General features: G+C 45.5%; 1 protein-coding gene and 1 long non-coding RNA gene across 4 annotated transcripts in view; both read right to left on the bottom strand.

Annotated features, from left to right (window-relative positions):
* Positions 1–22771, bottom strand: part of OPCML (opioid binding protein/cell adhesion molecule like) — a 755600-nt gene that overhangs the window by 424730 nt on the left and 308099 nt on the right. The gene's annotated exons all lie outside the window — the stretch shown is intronic.
* LOC308574695 lies at positions 17115–21707 on the bottom strand. Its single transcript, XR_014002544.1, has 2 exons — positions 21564–21707; positions 17115–17308 (listed from the first exon to the last, which is right to left on the bottom strand). It is a non-coding gene; the product is annotated as an uncharacterized lncRNA (long non-coding RNA).

Genomic DNA, 22771 nt, shown 5'->3' with positions numbered 1-22771 from the left:
CCAAAGAGACCCTGGGGCGTAGTTTCTGCAGTTCACCAGGACTGGTTTCCTTGGGCTCCCACTCAAAGAATCAGTTAGTGTAGCTCACTTGTCCCATAAATGATTTAGCCACCCACCCAGTCAGGGCAGGGACCTTTCCCTTGTTACTCAAACCAGGTGGAAGCTGCTTCTCTGTAAGCAACTCCTGCATGGCAGGGATGATGTTTAAATGGGACAGTCATAAGGGCACACGCTGCAAATGTGTGCAGGTTCTGACTACCAGCTGGTGAAATTTCCCCTTCCATCGGCTTAATGCATTGTACAATGGACCCCTTCTTTAATCTAAGCATTTCATATCCCTTGGGAAGGTTGCTAGACCCCACCTTGTCGACACCTGTACAACATGCAGTTATTTCATGCAAGTGTCTTTCTCATTAACCAGGGAATTTTCTCTCAACTGTGCTACACTCCCCCCCCCCAATGGTTGCACAAACAGAGCTGTATGCACCATAATTCCACCCCTGCCCCAATTCTTCCACCCTCCCAACCCTTCAGAGCTGCTTCTGGCTCCATCTCCAGCCTGCTCCCACTCCTCTTCATTACCACAAAACCAAATTTTGTCTCTTTGTACATTTCCTGCCTTCCTTCTTTCAGACAATGTAAAATTTAGCTGCCAGCTACACACATGTGATCAAAATGAGGTTACAAATGCCTCTGGGACATGCCGCCCTTCCAAGAAAATAAAAAGATGTATCCCTCTATGAGGCCATGAGACATAGGAGCCAACTGCTAGGGCTGAGGTCCCTTCAGGGGCCCCAATAAAATATTTGAAGGGGGCAGCTCACCACCCAAAGTTGATGGGCATTGCCATTCAAATGGTGTGGGTGTGCTGTGCCTTGTGATCAATTATCTGGGGTGGGGCTCCCCCCCCCAATATTTTATTCAAGTTGATACCCCTGTCATATAGACAGCAATCTTTCTTCCTCATGTAGTATCCCTGGGCCCATGGGGCTTATTTACAAACATGCCCCCCCCGACACAAATAACATGGAAATGAGTGTTAATTGCAATACATGCTGCCATATTTCTGGAAGAGGCTTTTATATCATGTGAAAGCTCAAGTACAATGCAAAAAATAACAATTAGGGAAATGGAACAAACTGTCATGTGAATGCAGCCCTAAGCTTGTACTCGTAATGTTTTGAATTATGGATTAGCATTATGTCTGAATCAGTTCACTACTGATGAGTGAACTGGAAATCCAGCAGCCAACATTGCTCATTACCTTCCAACGGCTTGTCAGGATGGAGGGAGAAAGAGAAGAACCACTGACACCTGAAGGCAGTCTAGTTTCTGAAAATCAGAGTAGTGCTGGGGGGGGGAATAAATGGATCTAGCACCCAATGGAACAGACTGCTCAAGCCCTTTCCATAATTCCAAGCAACCATCAATATTTACATTAAGTGTCTCAAATAAAGATTGAACTTGAATTTAGTGGGGACTATTACTGTACTTTAATAAAACAGCAATTGATTATTAAACATATTTACTGAAGTTATGGAAAACAGGCTCAAAAGAGCAAAGAGAATTGGGTCCAGAGGCTAAGGCATTAACTACACAGAGTTACATTAGCCAAATTATCTGCATGTCATTAGAAATCATTTTAGAAAAGGCATTAGTGTGATTCAGAAGGTGAGAAGAGACATGAATATTCATGGTACTTGGGTAAAAGGTCGTATTTCACTTACATATTTCAGAACAGGCACAACTGCATGATGGGAATGCCTGCCAAGTGCTGGCCAAGGATAGGAACCAAGAAAGGCCATCTACATGTGAGGTTTGCAGTATGGTTCTCTTCCTCACAATTCATGTGTGGTCGAATGCCAAGGACTAGTTTCAACATTAAAATTTATGGCTTTCATTTTGTAAAGCGAGGAGGTGGGAAATTCAGTGGCCTGGGGGTAGATGTGGACCCTGAGACCTCCTCATCTGGCTCGCAGCAAGTGGCCCCTCCTTTCTTGCCTTTCACAAGAACATATGAACATGAGAAGAGGCTGCTGAATGGCACACCTAGTCCAACATCCTGTTCTCACAGTTGCCAACTAGATGCCCCAATAGGAAGCCCTCAAGGAGGACCTGAATGCAATAATGCTCTCCCCCATAAGAAGCACCTGCTAAATCAGGCCAATGACTCACCCAACCCAGCCCACTATCTTGTTCTCACAGTAGCCAACCAAATAACCATGACAAGCCCATAAGCAGGAATCAATCACAATGACATTCTCCTCTCATGCAGTTTCTATAAACTCTTATTCAGAAGCATTACTGCATCTGACCATGGAACCAAAGCACAGTGATTGTGATTAGTAGTCATTGATGATGATGTTGATGATTTTACTATTTATACCCCTGCCACCTGGCTGAGTTTCTCCAGCTACTCTGGGCAGCTTACAGCACATTAAAAAATTGTAAAACACAGGGCGGGTGCCACTATCAAGAAAGCCCTCTGCCTGGTTCTCTGTAACCTCACTTCTCGCAGTGAGGGAACCGCCTGAAGGCCCTTGGAGCTGGACCTCAGTGTCCGGACAGAACGATGGGGGTGGAGACCATTCAAGTATACTGGGCCAACCAACACTTTGAATAGTGCTAAAAAATGTACTGGGAGCCAATGTAGGTCTTTCAGGATTGGTGTTATATGGTCTCGGTGGCCACTCCCAGTCACCAGTATAGCTGCCTCATTCTGGATTAGTTGTAGTTTCCGAGTCACCTTCAAAGGTGGAGAGCACAATGCAGTAGTTTAAGTGGGAGATAACTAGAGATAACTAGAGCATGCACCAGGCTGCACACCTGGTTCTTCAGAGGCACAGTTACCCCATTCAGGACCAGGCAGTACCCCACACCTGCCTACCTCCTATCCCCCAAAAATGGTACTTCTGACTTGTCAGGATTAAACCTCAATCCATTAGCCACTATCCATCCTCCAGCTGCCTCCAGACACTCACACAGGACATTCACCGCCTTTACTAGTTCTGATTTAAAATAAAGGTAGAGCTGGGTATCACCTGCATACTGATGAACACCCAGCCCAAACCCCCTGATGATCTCTCCCAGCAGCTTCATATAGATGTTGAAAAGCATGGGGGAGAGGACAGAGCCCTGAGGCACGCTACAAGTGAGAGCCCAGGGGTCTGAACAGTCATCCCCCAACACCACTTTCTGGCACGGCCCAGAAGGAAGGAGCGGAACCACTGTATAACAGTGCCCACAGCTTCCAGCTCCTCTAGACGGTCCAGAAGGATGTTATGGTTGATGATATAAAAGGCTGCTGAGAGATCCAGCAGAACTAGGAAACAGCTTTCACCTTTGTCCCTAGCCGGCCCGAGATAATCGACCAGCGCGACCAACGAAGTTTCAGTTCCATGATGAGACCTGAATCCCAATTGGAAAGGATCCGAATGGTCCGCATCCTCCAGGCATGCCTGGAGTTGTTCAGCAACCACCCACTCAATCACCTTTAATTGGCAATATTGGCCAGGTCCAAATATGGTTTTTTAAGAATTGGTTTAAAAACTGCCTCTTTCAGCGGGTATAGTAAGGCTCCCTCACAGAGAGAAGTATTCACCATCCCATGGAGTCAATCAGCCAGCTGTTCCTGGCTCACTTTTATGAACCAGGGTGGGCAAGAACCAAGGAGACAGGTGGTTGGTTTCACTTGTCCAAGCAGCCTGTTGACATCCTCAGAGGTAACTCTTAAAAAATCCTCACTTGATACCTAACACCTACATTCATGCCATTCTGACAATATATTTTCTTTCCCCAAGCCTCAAAATACAGTTGAGTTGTGTGCGCATGTGTGTGTTGAATGCTGCTATGATTTAACTTTTTTTTTTTTAGTGTTCTGCAGTTCTGTTCTTTATATGTGATTTTATTGTTTTATCTATTTTATCTGACACGTTAGCCTCCTTGGAGGCAGCAATGCTGAAGGGCAGACTACAATTTTTTAAGATGAACAAAAGAGCAACAGACGTTTTGGCAAAAGATTTGGCAGGACTCAAACCAGATGCCCTGCCCTGTGGGTCAGACACTGTTCCCTGCATGACTGACCAAAGGATGGAACTTCGGGTCATTGCGGCAGGGAGATTGCCATAGCAGTCCTTAATCCCCCCCGAACTGAGAACTCATTCTGTTATATGCATTCATGCATGTAGTGCATATCAGCAGAGGGAAGTGATTCATTAGGTGGAATGGCCCTACTGGTCTCAGTTGCCCCAAACCAGCCCCCAGCTACTTGCCTTCTTATGTCCAACAAGTCAAGTTGGTGGAGCTAACTGTCAGCTTCCTCCTCCTTGGTCTTAGTGTTTTCCTTATAAAACTCAGCAGGGATGAGAAAGAACCTGTCATTGGCTCCATCTCTATGTAGTGTCAGTCTCCCTGCCTTCTACCCCAACACCTTTTTAGAACCCACCTTATCTTGTGATTGTTAGTTGTTTTAAATGGTTTTTAATGCTGTGTTTTAATGTTGCAAACCACCCTGGGACCTTACTATTTATCATCATCATACCAGTCCCAATGACCAGCAGGAAGCACTGGCATTTTAGATTCCTGGGCTCAGTTCCTTAAGGTTTTGGTTTCAGTTGGATCAAGGAATGGACTCCTCCCCCCCCCCCAGTTGTTGCTAGAAAGCAGCTCCCATCATCCTTGATCACAAGCAGTGCTGGTTGGGACTGAGGGCCACACAGGTCCTCCCTCCCTGTCCAGCAGACAGAAGATACCACAGCTGTCCACCAGGCAGGATCATAAGGCTAAGCTTTCATTAGATCATTCTTAGCCTACCTACAGGCTTTGTATGGACTAACAATGCATCCAAATTTAATATAATTTCAACTCCATTGATTCTCGTGTTGGAGATCTCCCTTAGATCAATAGAGGTGGCATTCAACTAACTTCTGCTCAATGCAGACCCATTAATGAGCATGACTAAGTTAGGTCCATTCATTTAAAAGGATTGTGTGGGTTGTGCTTTTCCCATGTTTCTTTCCAGTCCACTCAAGTAATCTTTCCCTCGGGGCTGCGTAACTTGAGAGCTGACTCTTATCCAGAACAAGTGGTTGGCTGTTAGCAACATGTGGGCTTGACCTTTACTCATTTCCTCCCACACCTACCAGAATAGGTGCATTCCAGAGACTCATGCACTTGTTTGCAGAAGATGACTTTTGGTGCTGCATGATGGAGTGAGAAACTTTCCCTAGCAAGAGACTGTTTTGTGTTCTGCCAGAGCTGCCAGAGGGAAGGTGACAGATAGGGTACCAGAGAGCTCTCCGTTTACCTCTGCTGCCTGGCTGACTGCAGCTGGGATGAAGATAATCTATGAGCGGGTCTTGAGCATCACCACTGCACTCTGCTCTGTATAAATCAAGAGGGCGAAAAGCTTAGTGAAAACAATGCTCTGGATGCTTTCCTTCTTCACACCTGCCGTGCTATCCATCTGGCTCTGAAGGTCATTCAAAGTAAGGGGATAATTGCCAAGGTGGGGATGGCTCCATCATTTTCAGAGCAAAAAGAAGCAAAGCACAACTACACAGGAAAAGGCAGCAAGCAGCAGCAGCAGAACAGCTAGACCTAGTGGGAGTTAGCCTATTTGAGTCCTTTTGGGCAAGCTGTGCCTTCAGCCTTTCATTCTTGCCTTCCTAAGGGTGGCTCTCTGCAGTTACTCAGAGGTGAGAGGAAGGCACTTTGTACATGCTCAAAGAAAAATATTCCACTATGGTGAATTTCAAAAGCACTGTTGAGTTCATCACCTATGGATGACATAAGCTTTTGAAGTCTGGTGGTTGCAGACATGATGAAGCAAAGTTCAGCTTGGCAGAGCTTATAGCCTGGCTGCTGAAGCTGGCATGCCTGTCTTATCACTGAATCTTCCTGATACCCATGCTTTGTATATAATATTTGCATTCACACAGTAGTATTTCAGTAGTATCTTGTGCACAAATACAGCTACATTTAGGCACAAACTATGCAGTTCATCTGGGAAATGACCATGGACTTGGGACTAACAGGCCTTCAATGCTCAGGCCCTGTGTAAATATTATGTTCAGCACTTAAATGCCTGGTGGGACTAGAAATAGTGAAACCACACACAGTAGGCCAAATCTTGCTCTACCCACATTGCATGAAGTGGACCTATACACTTATACATCTTATTTTCTTCCTCCAGTGAGGAATTATCCCCCCCCCCCAACAGAGCTGGTCTCAGGACTCCCTATATTATTATTAATAATAATTATTTATTTATTTATACCCAGCCTTTTTCCTTGATGAGATTCATGGCCCCACTGCCTAACCCAGTTTACAATTCAGCCCTTCCCTTGACTTCAAACAAGACCTGCCACAAAAGCAACCTCTGAGGCTGAGTTTCTTCTTAGAAATATCCCTTGCTTCTTTTTTTCTGAAAGGGCCATCCTTTGTTTTGGAACATCAAAGCCTCACAAAATGTATTTGGTGTTCTTTATTTCAGGCAGCAGGGTTCCAAAATAGCCCTTTACTGTTGAAATGCTTCTTTGGCAACCCCCAAAGAAATATCCTTCGCTAGGTAACAGAATAAAAGAGAACCAGACTTGTGGAACAGGTGGGAATTGGAATGTGATGAGAACCCCTTTTGAGAAACATCATTATCCTTTTTTTATTTTTATTTTGTTTCTTCTCTTGAAATTTCTTGGAGGTATTGCCTTGGCAAGGACCTCCATTTCAGCTGGAATTTTTTTTGCTTTGGGCAAAAATTTTCAGCAGCACTAGGTGGCGGTTCCTAGACCCCAAAGCAGTAGAGACATTAACATAGACACCCTAAAGAAGAAAATGCAGAAGAAGAAGAGCCCACCCAAAATAGGACTTACAATTGTTATTTAAGAGCCGACACGACTTTCTTGCTTAACCTAATGCTGTTGGATTGCTGCTCCCATCAGCCCCAGCCAACATAGACCATAGTCAAGGGTGATGGGAGTTGGAGTCTACCAATTTCTGGAGGGTCAAATGTAACTACCTCTGCTTCTAAGTTCACTGTAAAGTGGAGTGCTCAGATGCAGAAGAGGATAGGCTCCTGTACATTTACTAATTGTGTAGACATGCACAATGAATTCTTTCTTCTGCACAACAATTCCAAGGTGCACGAGCCTATTCTCTTTTGCATCTGGCAGCCCTACCATAAAGACAATGCGCCTTTCACCCCAAGTATGCTAAGCCCTTGCATCACTCCACTATGGTTTGGTAAGCACGTCTTTCATTATTCCCTGTCAAGAGTACAAAATCCTAAGATAAAAGCACAATCCATGGACTCCCAGGTGAGAAGAGAGGTGGGTTGCCTGCACAAAATATGTCAGAATACCCACAGTTATCAAAAGCATGCCCTCGACCATGTTAGGTGGAGCAGGAAACCACCCAGGAAACTGTAAACTGGAATACCTCCAAAGAATGGAATCAGCCCCAGCCAAACAACAGGCAAAATGCATTCGGCACTGGGTTTTTGCCACACTCCTCTCAGCATCCTCTGCATGCACACTGAGGAGCTAGATTCGAGGAGATGCTATTTATCAGCCTAGATGACACAATCGATAATCTCATCCTTCTTCCTGACACTGCCTTGATGGAATACCCAATCAGAGGGCATTTAACAAGCTGCAAGATGCGACTGACAGGAGGAAGAACCTATTCTGCAGCAGAGGTGGGAGAGCCTTGCAACTCCACAGCTGAAATGCCCATCAAATCACAAGCCCTTTCATCTTGCCCGATGCAACATCTTTCCTGCCTCCCTACCTTAAAAAAAAAAAATCAAATCCCGCTTAGATAGAGTCTTTGCCTGGTTTCCTCCCTTTCTGTTCTCTTTCCCTGGTTCCTTCCCTTGTGTCTTTTGCTCGCCCCCCTCCTTGGCAGATAAACTTTATAATGGTTGTAATTTATCTGCTGCACAACTTAATTAAAGTCAATGCCAAGGAAGAGCTGAGCGAGTAATTGAACCTGTTCCTAGGTAATTCGTGTTACTCCTCTCATGGAAAGGAGCAATCCAAAGTACCTGTTTTTGCCATATGCACAGTGTGCATATGATTCGTTGCTCAGCGCTGTGTGTGTTTGTGTGTGCAGGGAGGAGGTATGTAGAGTGAGGGGAAAACTCAGGCACATTGCACTTATTCCTCATATTTGAGACTGGACGCATTGTATAGCATTATACATTATTGCGAAGGGTTGTAGTTCAGTGGCAGAGCAATCACTTCGGGAAGACTGTTTTAAGATATTGGTGCTAGCGGTCATCTGAACTCTGCTTCAACTTACAAAATGCCTTAGTATAGCCGTTTGGGGAACAACCTGTTTTAGGGCATTGAAGGGGGGGAAAGCTGGGGGTGGGGAGAGAGAGAGAGAGAGATGGCTGATTTTGCTAACTGTAGAAGGGCTCAGGTTCAATTCCTTGGATTTCCAAGTTTCACTAAGAATATGCTCTGCCAAAACCCCTGGAAATCCACTGCCAGTCAGTGTAGAAAATACTGAGCTACCTGGAGTAATGGTCTGACTCAGTTATAAGGCAGCTTCTTATGTCCTACTAAGATTCCCACCACCTAAATACAAAATGTGGCCTCTTGGCCTGCCCCAGTAATATTTGGCGAGGGGTAGGAGGGACGCAGGTGGCGCTGTGGGTTAAACCACAGAGCCTAGGACTTGCCGATCAGAAGGTCAGCGGTTCAAATCCCCGCGATGGGGTGAGCTCCCGTTACTCTGTCCCAGCTCCTGGCAACCTAGCAGTTCGAAAGCACGTCAAAGTGCAAGTAGATAAATAGGTACCGCTCTGGCGGGAAGGTAAACGGTGTTTCTGTGTGCTGCTCTGGTTCGCCAGAAGCGGCTTAGTCATGCTGGCCACATGACCTGGAAGCTGTACGCCGGCTCCCTTGGCCAGTAAAGCGAGATGAGCGCCGCAACCCCAGAGTCGGTCACGACTGGACCTAATAGTCAGGGGTCCCTTTACCTTTACCTTTTAGGAGGTACTATGCATTTCATAAGCCTTAGAGCTTCATATATGCATGGTGCAGAAGTTTCTGTGGATTCCTGGAGGCTGTTCCGAACCTATTTTTCATCTCCTGGAGACATCATTTAATGCCAGGTGCTGGACTCCTTCCTTTGAGCATGCCCCCCCCCCTCACTGATCAGTAACCAGCCCTATGGCTAATGACTTCCCCCAGCCCTGTGTGGAGCACATCATTCAGACAGCCAGGGCTGAGTCAGGAGCCTACTCATCCTCTCTCTGGACACTGACTAATCACCACCATTAGATGCAGAATTACAGACAAAGGGTGAAGGCACTGAGAGGAGGACTGACCCGATGTTTAATGCAACTGATGACCAAGTGTCCATCGCAGAGGCAATGCATGGAGAATTCAAATAACCTTTGCAACAAATCCACTTGCAAATCTCTTCCAGCCAGCTGAAGCAAAGGAAGGAAGCCAACTTGTCATACTGAAGATCCCAGTGGAAACATTAAAGACCCGGAGGAGTCACTGAGTGCCTCAAAACTATGCCTGGAAGGGTGGGATTCAGTCACATATGGACAAATCCAGATTGTGCAATTATAATAACAGGCAAGTAGGTTGATACCAGCACATCTGAAATGGTAGCTCTGTGAGGGGGCGGGGCTTACAGCTCCCAGGATTCTTTGGGGGAAGACTTGTCCTTTAAAATGTGTGTTGGATGTTCTTTAAATGTCTAATGAGAATCTGCCCAGTTGACTGGGAGGTCTTTGCAACAGACCCACTTCCTAAATGATCTCACTTTTTGCAATAAGTAAGGTGATGGGAGGGAAGCGGGTGGCGCTGTGGGTAAAACCTCAGTGCCTAGGACTTGTCGATCGTATGGTCGGCGGTTCGAACCCCCGTGGCGGGGTGAGCTCCCGTCGTTCGGTCCCAGCTCCTGCCCACCTAGCAGTTCGAAAGCACCCCTAAGTGCAAGTAGATAAATAGGTACCGATTTATAGCGGGAAGGTAACGGCGTTTCCATGCGCTGCGCTGGTGCTGGCTCACCAGAGCAGCTTCGTCACGCTGGCCACGTGACCCGGAAGTGTCTTCGGACAGTGCTGGCTCCCAGCCTCTTAAGCGAGATGAGCACGCAACCCCAGAGTCGGTCACGACTGGCCCGTACGGGCAGGGGTACCTTTACCTTTTCCTAAGGTGATGGGAAAATGCACTGGAAAGTGTAGGACAACTCTTGCATGACACAATGTCATCTAGCCTCCCCATAAGCAAATCAGAATGAATGCTCAATGAGCAGATCATCTGGAAGTGTGGAAGTGACCCTTCTTTCTGGGAGGAAATTGGGAAGTAACCAGTGAATATCAGAAGATGAGTGTGAGGAACACTGGAAAGAAAACACTGCGTCATCCCTCAACCACTAGAAGTACCCAATACAGTGGTACCTCGGGTTAAGTACTTAATTTGTTCCGGAGGTCCGTTCTTAACCTGAAACTGTTCTTAACCTGAAGCACCACTTTAGCTAATGGAGCCTCCCGCTGCCGCCGCGCTGCCGGAGCACGATTTCTGTTCTCATCCTGAAGCAGAGTTCTTAACCCGAGGTACTATTTCTGGGTTAGCGGAGTCTGTAACCTGAAGCATATGTAACCTGAAGCGTGTGTAACCCGAGGTACCACTGTACCAGTTTCCTACATCTTCAAGTGGCACTATTCACATTTATGTTGATTGACACTATGTAGCCTAGAAGTGTGCTTTTGAAAAAGCTGAGATTCTTGGGAATCTACAAAGGTTTCCAGTCCTCTATGACAACATGGCACTCTGCTTTGCATCATTCAGTGGTGACTGTGTAAGCATCTTTCATTGGACAGCTGTCAACTCATCACTAAGAGACAGTGGGGAAGCTGTTACAGTCAGTGCCTGGGATTTGGATGGGAGAAGCCTAGGTTCCAAACCCTGCTCAGCCACAAAGCTCACTGAGAAATATTGGGTCTGTCATATGTTTCCAGTCTAACCTGCTTCAGAGAAGCAGAGTGAGAATAAACAAGATAATGCTGCCGAGATCCTTGCAGGAATGATAGGAAGCAAAACAGGATACAATTTTCTGGAACCTCTAGCCCAAGACTTGACTCATCATCTCATTTCAATGTCCATTTATTGCAGCTGGATAAATGTTTTTGAGCTTTAAAATGCAGCAAACAGACTTCGAATTGTCATGGCATGAAGTAAACACGCATTACCACCAGGGGCGTTTTATAGCCAATTGCTTTTCTTTATTTCTTTTAGTTAAAGCAATGCTGTGGAAAACAGAAGGATTTGTTGCTCTTCTTGTTTTCCTCTTTCACACAACCTCTGGCCAAATCCTCTCCCAACCCCCTCGCTTTCTAAAGCTGCCCAGTCTGACAAATTTCACTATTTGCTGTGCACAGTCAAAGCCTGAGATCACCCTTACTGGATTTCTCTCTTATTTAACAGTTGGTATATTGATCATCAGCTTTGCATCTAGGCTTGTGGTGTCTGTTTGCAAGTCTTTGTGCTTTGCTTCGAAGAACCCAGGTCTCTCTCTCTCTCTCTCTCTCTCTCTCTCTTTCTCTCTCTCACACACACACACACACACCTTCACTGGCAACATAATTGTGGCCAATCGATAGCCACAAACACTAAGCAGTGGGAGTTTTACTGCACCTCTAAAAGCTAAGTTCAAAGGAGTGAAGCATGGGTTTTTGCAGCTCTGAAGATATAATAGGAGAAGATGCACATGCTAGAATTCCTCCTTCAACACAGGTGTTAATCTGTTAATGGTGCAGACCTCATACCTCAGTCTACGTCAGAGTGAGAAACCTCTAGTCTTTGGGTCAGCTGGGTCTCCCCACACCAGGCCTTGCTATTCATTGCTCAGGACTCTTCTCAGGCCACACCTCCACCACCCAGGCCATTCCCTTTACCATCACTGCACCACACCCTTGTGGCCTGCCTGAAATCATAGAATCCAGGCAACCTCTTCCACTTCCCATATTTGCCTTAACCATGAGTCCCCTGGAAAGTTATGATGAGAGAATATGACCCTTGGGTAGAAATATGGTTCCCCTACCTGGTAAGGAAAGACGTCTCTTCCTTATTGGTGGAGGGTTTTTTGGGGGGGTGGGAGTGGGGGTTAAGTGCCATTGCCAAAGACACTGGAATTGGGGGCTAGAGACTCATAGTGACACTATTAATGACTTCTCCCTACACATATACATTTAAATATAGGAAGTTTTAAAGCTGCATTGAGGACAAACATCGAGAAAAGAAGCCACCTGAGAATAAAAAAAAATCTAAACAATTCAAACTGGTTATACAAATCCACACACTCTGCTCAACATTCGGGTGTCCCCTCATCCCAAGTGTTCTTTCCACTAGAGCCCTTCATGTCACCCTCAAGTTGCAGATGAAAAACTATGCCTGAGATTTGTGTTGCAGACCAAGATTGAGTAGGCACGTCCACATTGTCGGGTTGCAGAAATGACTGATGGTTGGTTTCAAAGGCAATTAAGCTGCAAAAGCAGTATGATAGACCACACCGGAATCTCCTTTCTTATCGGCCATCCTTTATTTGTGTGCTGCCTTGTACTCCCACCCTGGGCTTTTCTCCCTGAAAATTCATACTGAGTTGCCTTTTCCCCTCCCATCCACAGAAAATGTTTGCTTCCCTGCAAAGTATGGTTCATGAACTTCCTTTCCTTTGTACCACCCAAGCAATTGCATGTTAGTGCCAAAACTAACATAGCAACATACCAGCATGCCTTGCACTGATGCAGACCTTTGGTTCAAGTAGCTCAGTACTGTCTACCCTGACTGGGAGTGGCTCTCCCAAGATTTTAGACAGGGTTCTGCCCCAGTCCTCATAGGAGAGTGAAGCTGGCTTCTTCTGTGTGCAATGTAGATATTCTCCTGCTGTGGCACTGCCCTTCTCGACAGCCACTTGTCTTCTCTGTTGGACTTCTAAGCGTTAGAAATTATAAAATAAAAACCACTATGGGTGTGGGGAGAAATATATGCTATTTTCTATGTGTATATGGAAATTAATAACAGTTGCTATCATTTAAATAGAAATGCAAGACATCTCACTGTGGCAGGGAAGACTGTGTGGCTGCTTAGTCTGTGGTCCAGGAGCTATCTGTGGATGATCAGCTTCAAGGTCTCCTTTCTCAAGGTTCATTCTCTATAAAGTGGGCTTGGGAGGGCCCACCCTTCAAACAGAGGAGAGTCCTCTATAAAACAGGACACATGGCGACCCAGCCTGATCCAGCAATGATGCCCATGCACTGCTTGCCTGCTGACATTCATGTTAGCACACGGGCTCAAAATAACTGGCATTCATTGCCAAATTACAGAGCTTATTCTTCCGTTGATTGGCATCAGTATGTTGAACATGAATGGCAGAGACACAAAGCAATCAAGGTTAGAACATGAACCTTTAAGTTTATTAAATCTAAAGAGTTTACTGCACACTTCATTGCTTAATTACAGTGTATTGTTCAAATTAGAAATGCCAGCTGTTTCCTATTTTAAAGGGGCACCTAGAGCAGTTAGGCCAGCATTTCAAATGAGAATGGGATTTAAAATTGGCTCTTTTCGCTTAATGCTTTTGGGGTACGTTGGTTTCTAAAACAGGCATGGGTTGTTGTGGTTTCAATGGTTTCACTTAACTTTCTCAAATCTTAAACTTTTAAATGGTTTTGCTTCTTTTTAATTGTTTTTTTTTTTTTAGGCTATAAAACAGCTTTTCCCAAGCTTGAGTCCCAAATCACCCAAGACAATATGGGGAGTAGGCAGAGATAATGGGAGTTCCACAAATTCAGGGGGCTCAAGCTTGGGAGAGGCTGCTTTAAAGTCTGAAGAAAGGATGGGGGCGGCCTTTCACCTCGACATCCAATTCAGAAATAGTTTAAATGATCAGAGATAGTACTTTAAATGTATGATGTGAGAGTGGTCTATGATACCACTTTGAACAGCTATGGCTTCTTCTGGGAAGTGCAGCTTGTTAATGGTGCTGAAAGTTGTTAGGAGACCCCAATTCTCAGATGATGGGTTGATTGTTAAACCCACACTGGGAATTGTCGTTTTGAGAGCAGAACACAGGTCTCCTAACAGCATCCTTAACAAACCACAGCTCCCATGATTCTTTTTAAGTGGCATCATAGTTCTCTCCAGTGCTTTTTTTCTAAAATAAAATAATAATAATAAAATGTTTAGGGGTACTCTCATGTTGACTCAAGAAAATCACCATTTTATAGTTCAAATCGGGGAAAATAAATACAGTAAATGGACAAAAGTACAAAGATTCACAAAATGTTTAGGGGTATGCGTACCCCTGCACCCCCCCCCCCAGGAAAAACACACCAGTTCACTAAATGGATGGTGTGAATGTAGCCATGGTCTCAACTGGAACTTCAGATGCAGTTGCAAACGCCTTTCTACACTCAGTGTTAAATAGTATTGTAGGGCTAGGGAACCTCCGACAAGGGATGGGGGGTGGGGCAGATGCAGCCTGCAGGTCATTCTGTCTGCCCTCTGGGACTCACCCATCAGGCCACACCCATTGTAGGTCATCTCAAATTTCAAATTAAAAGTTTGCTCTGGAGTTACGGAGTTGCAGCCAATGCTAGGTCTATGCAGAAGCCCTTGGAGTTAATGGGCATGGCTCAATTAGGGTCATTTATTTCAATGGGTCTATGTGGAGTAGAACCTAGCTAGATACAAGTATTATGGGAGGTGACTTATTATGAGAGCGTGGGAACGTATGTGCTCTGTTCTGTGAGATTGCAGAGTTCTGCCCTAAAGGCCGTTCTCTTGAAATAAAGGATGCCTGTCAACCTCAGCTGGAATGCCACTAAGATGCAGTGATTGTTAAGAGTGTGCTATTGACTGGAGGCTTAAATGGAACAGAAACACATCCAATATAAGCAAACTGTGCCACTAAATCCATTACAGACTTGCAAATAAATCCTTAATGAATATCCTTTCATGAAAGCCCTTGTTTTTAATTATGTAAAGACTATCTTTTTAAAGCTGAAATTGATTGCCTGTTAGAAGAAAGTGTTGTTCCTTTTGCTACCTGAATTGGGATGGGGCAAAGCAGCCAGAATCTCAGAATTAGGATAGCTGTGTGTCCACAGGACAGTTTTGATGGTGTCTTCTATTCGAGGGCTGTCCAGTTCACATTGAGGGAGAGCAGGGGTCCTGAAGTTGCTCATCAACAGTTAGCAGCAACTGCTCAGCTGCCTGAACAGGTACAGATGTCACCTGGTGTCTTCCCCATTGTGGAGGGGTGCATTGTATTTTTATTTAAATCATTGTAACTATTATAATATGCACATATTATGCAAATTGGTACCTTCCATTGTCCTCGTTCTTTTTGGCAATGCAAATCTGCTTTTTTTGGCAATGCAAAACTGGCCACCTTACCCAGAATTTCCATTCTGAATCATTATGAGTCTCATATAGCTATGACAGCATGGACAGTGCTTGAGGACACAGGATGGGCAATTCTTTATTCAGAGAGAGACTGAGAGAGCCACACACAGAGAGATGGAGAGAAAATAAAATAAGATGAAAATGGAATAAGTAAACTTACATCCAGGTTAGCCTGTCAGTCATCTCAGATTTACTGAGATCAAAGGGATTTCTAAAATGAGATGTGCCTAAGACTCTCAGGATGCTACACCATTTGGGTTAGAAGCCCTTAAACCTAGTTCCTGATATAGAAGGGCTATTTGCTCTAAAACATGCTCAGAGGTACTATCATCCTCCTAAGAACCACATATGACAATTAAAGAGAGGCTGGCTGACCTTTTATCTGGGATCCTGCAGATGGATCATGCATTGCAGATTCCACACTGAGTCCTTTCCAATTATATGAGCTGTATCCAATGTAGTATTAAGTTAAAGTCACTTAGTGGCATACACACATTGCTAATGGTGAAATATTTTGAGCCAGCAGAACACTGTTGAGCAGGAGTGCACAAGCAATTTCTTGGCAACTTTGCTGCACAATAGATGGTGTCATCTGTTGTGTAAGGAATTTCTGCTAGTGCAACCATTGGTGCTTTTCTTCTAGAGTAAAAGGCGCTGGTACTGCTTACGTACCCTTGAGTACCCCCCAGGGAAAAAAGCACTGTATATATAGCTCATTCTTTTCAGTGGGTCTTCTCTGCAGAAAACTTGGTCGAACACACGCATCGTTATTCCCTCTCATACACAGACCCTTGCTCTTTCATGTGCCATGGACGCATCCAGCCCATGAGACAAGGGCAGGCTGGCTCAAGCGATTTTATTTTCCGCAGGAGATCAAGACAGATTACGAGTTTGCTTTTGGCGTGTGCAACAATATTAGGAAAGGAAACGCTGAATCAATCTATTGAAGAAAAATTTATGTGCTCATTAAAAGACTTAATTATTAACATCATCCTCTAGTTATTTCCTTAGACATTAATTTCCGATGTTGGAGCCCTTGTTCCCGGCAAACTGACGAGGCTCTCCACAGGTGTTTGCTGTTTTGGGAATGTTTACAGCTTTCTAAACAGTGACTGCTGATCAAACAGGCTTGCTACATACCTAGCAGCTTTTTCACCCGTGCACACAGATGTGCTCTTCGGCATAACATTCTTGCCTCATGTGCTTGCACTCACTAATGCTGCTGAACACCCAGTGGAGGGTGGTTTATTAGAGCAAATGGGGCACCTCAGCCTGCCCTCAAGCAGCCTCGACCTGTCTGCCTTCCTACTTGCAAGCAGTCCAAGGAGTGGCACTGCCTCTGTCCGCTTCCTCCACCTCCTTAGTCTCAGATTTGGCCCTGTAGAACTGAGGAGAGGGGCAAGCTAGAATCAGTTGCCTCTGCCTAACGTTCGCTCTGGCTCCCCCTGCTGTTGGTCTCCCTGCCTGCTGTCTTACCAGTCCCAATGGGCACCATCCACCATTGCTCACACCAGATTTCAGAGTACAGTTCCACCGTCCCATATAAATGGGTTTGGCTTCCTAAAACAAATGTTGCCCTCTGCTTGAGTGACCATCTAGAGCCCCGGAGCACAAGCACATACACCCTACTGCCCTGTTGCCTCAGTCGGCTACTTCTGTACTCTCTGCTTTGGGAAACAACAATCAATTCATTATTTATTTATTTTTTTAAAAAAGGAAGACTGCAGACATGGCAGATGCCCCGGGAATAGAATAGTGTCAGTGGACTGGTGCCCTCTGGTGGTGGTAGGGTGGATGGCGGGAAGGTAGATGGAGACAGAGCCAACTCTCTCTCTTTCACTCTCTCTCTCTCTCTCTGTGTCCACTTCAGCAACCCACTGGACAGGAAGAAATAGGAAAGAGAAAAAGCAAGATGTTGAGAAGGGGTGGTAATGGAGGAACGAGAGAGAGAAGGTGTGCAGAAAGAATGAAAGAATGAAAGAAAATGCAGGATTCCACCCAGTTTTGACTCCCCCCCCCCGGCAAACAGCACCCAAAATTACCAACCAAGTGAGTCCATTATAGAGGAAAGGGCTCCTTGCCCCTGCCATAAAGGTTTCCTTAGAATCAACCCCTACTGTGTTTAATAATAATAACAATAATAATAATAATAAATTTTATTTATACCCTTCCCCAGCCAAGACCGGGTTCAGAGTGACTAACACCCTATATAAAAACAAATTGATTGAAATACAACTTAAAAACAAGATTAAAATACAACATTAAAACATTAAAATACAGCCTCATTTCAATGGAAACTCAAATCAAAAACTTTTCTGGGGATGAAAACGTCAAGTCTTCACCAAGGCTAACTATCTAGACTGGTCCTACATGAGCCAGAAAAAAAGCCAGGGAAGTCCACAAATAGGAGTTCCATCACAAGAGGAGAAAGGAAAAAAGAAGGGGGGGGGAATCAAATTGATTCCAAGCCAAAGGCCAGGTGGAACAACTCTGTCTTACAGGCCCTGCGGAAAGAAATCAGATCCTGCAGGGCCCTGGTCTCATGAGACAAAGTGTTCCACCAAGTCGGGGCCAGTACTGAAAAAGCCCTGGCCCTAGTTGAGACCAATCTGACTTCCTTAGGGCCCGGGACCTCTAGGGTGTTGCTCTTTATGGACCTTAAAGTCCTCCGTGGGGCATACTGGGAGAGGCGGTCCCGTAGGTACTAGGGTCCTAGGCTGTAAAGGGCTTTAAAGGTCAAAACCAGCACCTTAAATCTGACCCTGTACTCCACCGGGAGCCAGTGCAGCTGGAAAAGCACTGGGTGAATATGCTCCCATGGCAGAGACCCCATGAGAAGCCTTGCTGCAGCATTAACAAGGAGGCTTACTCCAAAGTCACTGTACGTGGGATTTCAGCAAAAGTAGGATACACTAAGTAAACAGAAATTGAGGCTAGAGTGCCATCGTGTGCTGGATGAAGTAGCTGCAAGGTCTGGGTTCAGTCCCAGGTTTCAGCTTGCTCCTTGCTGGAGCAAATTCGGAGCACAGCCTGAACCCTGCTTTGTCTTGCATCCATCGAGCCTGAAGCTTAAGAACATAAGAAGCGCCTGCTGAATCAGGCCAGTCACCCATCTACTTCAGCATCCTGTTCTCCCAGTGGCCAACCAGATGCCAGTGGGAAACCTGAATGCAGGATGCAAGCAGTGGCAGATCTTGGGGGGTCTCAAATTTCAAGGGCTCCCTGTGCAACAGCAAAATCCATTGTTTCTCCACCTCTCACGCTCCATTCTAAATCACAGTTTCAGTGCCCTCAGCACAGGCTCCAGGTCCAGTGTGGCCAAACCAGTCACATTTCCCTAAATCCGCTTCTGACTCACGCACAAGAACACCTTGCCCTCCTTTGGTTTCCAGCAACCAGTATTCAGAAGCATTACTGCCTCCAACTGTTGAGGCAGAGCATAGCCTTTGTGGCTAGTACCACTTTGCTTTGTCTTGCATGCTGGCTGGGCCTTCTCTTGCAACACCACATAGGGGAAGATCCAAGGGCCACAATGAGAGGCCCGGGGAGCTGTGTTTAACCAGCCCTGGCTTCAGGCTGCAACTGGGTTCCTGGTGGAGGAGAGATTTGAACTGAGGTTTTATTGATTTCCAGCTTAGTCCCTTAGACACGATGCTATACCATCTCCCACGTAAAAAAAAAGAAAAATTAAATCGATATGAACAGTAACCAAGGAACTGTTGGCAGTCAAGTTCCATCTCATCCACCTTCCAGAAACTGGATGCTGCTTTTAAAGTGGGTTGCTGTATCCTCCGCTCCCCCTCCCCAATCAATTTTGCCCTGTTATTAACGTGAGATGCTTCAATATCAACCTGCCCTGTGCTGCTAATCCTATAGGCGCAAGTGGCTGTGTGCGCCGGAGATGGCCTGCAGCAAAGGAAAGGGGGGGGGCGCTCATCTATTCCGTTGGCCAGGCTTATAATTTATAAACCCATCAGAGGCCATGCCAGGGCATTCAATAGCAAAATTGATCACCAAGTCATAAAGCTAGCTCGTGGCACTTATACAAAAGAACAAACGAGGGAGTGGGATGGGGGTGGGATGACTGGCACTGCTCTTAGGCAGAGGAAAGCAGGCACTGGGTTATTGGGAGGGGCAGTGGGAGTGCTCTGCCATTCCTTCTGAGACTGCTAGGTATTCCCCTCTGATGGATAATAAGAATTTATTTATTTATTTATTTATTTATTTATTTATTTATTTATTTGTAGTAGTAGTAGTAGTAGTAGTAGTAGTAGTAGTAGTAGTAGTACCCCACCTGTCTGACTGGGTTGCCCAAGCCACTCTAGGCAGTTTCCATCAAAAAGCATTCAACATTAAAAACTTCTCTATACAGGGCTGCCTTCAGACGTCTTCTAAGGGTTGTATAGTTACTTATCTCCTTGATATCTGATGGGATGGTGTTCCACAGGGAGGGCACCACTACCAAGAAGACCCTCTGCTTGGTTCCCTGTAACCTTATTTCTCACAGTGAGGGAACCGCCACAAGGCCCTCAGTGTCTGGGCTGAATGATGGGGGTGGAGATGCTCCTTCAGGTATATAGGGCCAAGGCCATTTAGGGCTTGAAAGGTCAACACCAACACTTTGAATTTTGCTCGGAAATGTACTGGGAGCCGATGTAGGTCTTTCAGGACTGGTGTTATATGGTACTAGTGGCCGCTTCCAGTTACCAGTGGTTTGGCATGTGCCAAGCCACTTGCCTTATACCCCTTAAGCTAGCCTGGTGCCCTGGTGTGATGCAGGTCACTGTCTCATTGCTTGTGTTGATTTCCTTATCCAGTTTGCTTCTGTACATGGAATGTACCGTACTGTATGTCCTTGATTAGCAGGATAAAATGTGTTGCATACAGGCAGGGTGACTTAAGTGCTCACTGATCACTCCTCAGGAGTGGACAGCCTTAGGATCAGAGGGTGAATGTGGTCCTCCATGTCTCTCTGTCTGGCCCTCAGAACTCTCCCCACACAAAAAACACACCCTTAACTGGCCCTCTTCATACCCCAAATATTTTTGCCTGAATGTGTCCTTGAACTCTGATTATAACCTTTGCTCTCCTGGATGGAGGGTACAGAGGGTTGTGTGAAGAAATTAGTCTGCATTGCCTCTCCAACTTTTGCCTCGACCCACTTTTGCCTCTGACCCATGTGTTCCTCAGAACATTGTCCAGATAGAAAAGCAGCCCTCAAGCTGAAAAACGTCCCCCAACCCTGGTCCAGAATTACACACCATCTGATCTTCATCTCTCTTCACATCACTGGCTTTGTCACGAAAAACCAGTTGCAAGTTTGACTCATTTTAAGCCCAGAGGGTAGAATCTGGGATCAGCTGGTGAGGCATCAGCTCTCCATTCCATCATGCAGAGATTTCTTTTTATATTTAATTCCACACAGGCCCCCCTACCCCACCCGCCATCTCTCTCCCTCTCTTTCTCTCTTCCCTATGCAGAGTTGTTTGACATAAAGACAGATTCCTCAGCTGATGTAAATGCAATCTCATCTCATCAAGGCCAGCAGAGCGACGTCAACTTATGCCAGCTGAAGATCAGGCTCTGTGGTCTCTAAGAAATTGTGAACTTGTCTAAACCAGGCTATTCCTTCCCCTATTTCCAACCTTCAGAAGATTGCCGGGGGGGGGGAGGATGAATTATACACTAGAAATGTCAACTTCCAGGTAGAATGATGGCAGGGGCGGGGGCCAGAGGAGAAGAGGCAAGCATGAGTGTGTCTGCAGAAGCAAGTGAGTGTCTGTCACAGATGGAGGAAATATCCTTGCGGGACTAAATTGCATTCAACATAATAAACTATCATCTTGAAACGAGTGCGCCAATTGAGTTTTGATGTAAACACTAATATTTTCTCCACTCTGCTATTCTCTTCTGGGGAGATCTCATGTATATTTCACTATGTGTCCTACCTACGATTGCTCTCATATATCAAAAGGTTCGAGGACAAGGAGCCTGATTTTGAAAACATTATTCTTTTAAAGATTTATCCTCTCATCTGACCACCTCTGCAGTTGAGAGAGACAGAGAAACTTTCCATAAATTATTGTAATGTGCTACGTTAAAATATGTACATGGTACACAGAGTCTACTCACCCCTCAGCTTCTTCCTAGCAAACATACAAATGAGAGGGGCAGCAAAACAGTTCCAAATCTTTGGAAACATCCCCACCATACTAAAAAGGATAGGGGAAAAACTCCTGTTCCCAGTGATTTTTTGTGGGGGGAGGGTTACTCCTTGCAAACTTATATTGCACTGAGCTGCTCTCATTCCCATTCCCTTGGTGACTTCATCTGCATTGTGACATCATCCCACTCAGTGGCTGATCCATTTTTGGATGGGATCCTCCACATGACGAGTCCTAGAAACAAGGTTCTCATTCCCAACTATTTTAATTTGCCAAAAGCATTGTCATTGCACAATCAAATTTGATGAGCTCTGCTGGATCAACCTGCTCACTTTGTGATCCACGATTGGGCTGGAATCACTTTACTGATGATGAAGAGCAAAATAGTAGACTAGCCAATGATCTGTCTGTGGGATGGTTCACAGAGCTGGCCCAAAAACATTTGCTTCCTAAGCTGAAGAACAAGGTAACCTATTTCCCTATGTCATACACGAACGCCAACTAGATGGTCAGTGGGATCTTACTTCAGCACTGGCAACAGGACAGCACCCTCCACCCCAACTGAAGGCCACAAACTAACCTAGGGGGTCTAGGACAGGCTGTGTGGCACACGCAGGTCTGCCCTGAAATACCTTTCCCCAACCCACTCTGCACCACCATCACCTGCTGCCTGGGATGGTTGGTTCACCTTGAACCCAACTGGATTTTCAGAAAGCTTGCATTTTGACTTCCAGCTAAACAAACAAAAACAAAAACCCAAGAAAATATTCAGGTGAGTCTTTCTTCACCTGGCATAGCTGCTATATCTTCACCATCTTTTCCTCTACCTACACTCATGTCTCAGGCTGAAACTCTAGTCATTTTATTCTCATATTTCCCCAGGGATACACACCCCTCCCTTGGAGAGTCATATATGCTGGTGCTCTATCAATTATGGCTAGGGATTGAGAAGAATTTCAGAAATGGATTGGGGCAGATGATCTGGGAAATCGCCAAACCATTGGGGAAATGGCTGGCTAGCTGCATGAGACAGTATTCAAAGTGTAGGAGAACCATATGTAAATTAAGTGGCTGGATTGAAAGCCAGGGCAGGATGGAGGTTCCAGCTCCAATATAAGCTGTTGCTTCACTGTTGAAGCAACAACTCTTTTACAGCTCAGCTTTCCTGAGCCTGAG

Source organism: Podarcis bocagei (genome assembly GCF_964188305.1).
Source record: "Podarcis bocagei genome assembly, chromosome: 15".
In the NCBI taxonomy this organism is placed as follows: domain Eukaryota; kingdom Metazoa; phylum Chordata; class Lepidosauria; order Squamata; family Lacertidae; genus Podarcis; species Podarcis bocagei.
This window is presented reverse-complemented; position numbering and strand designations above follow the sequence as displayed.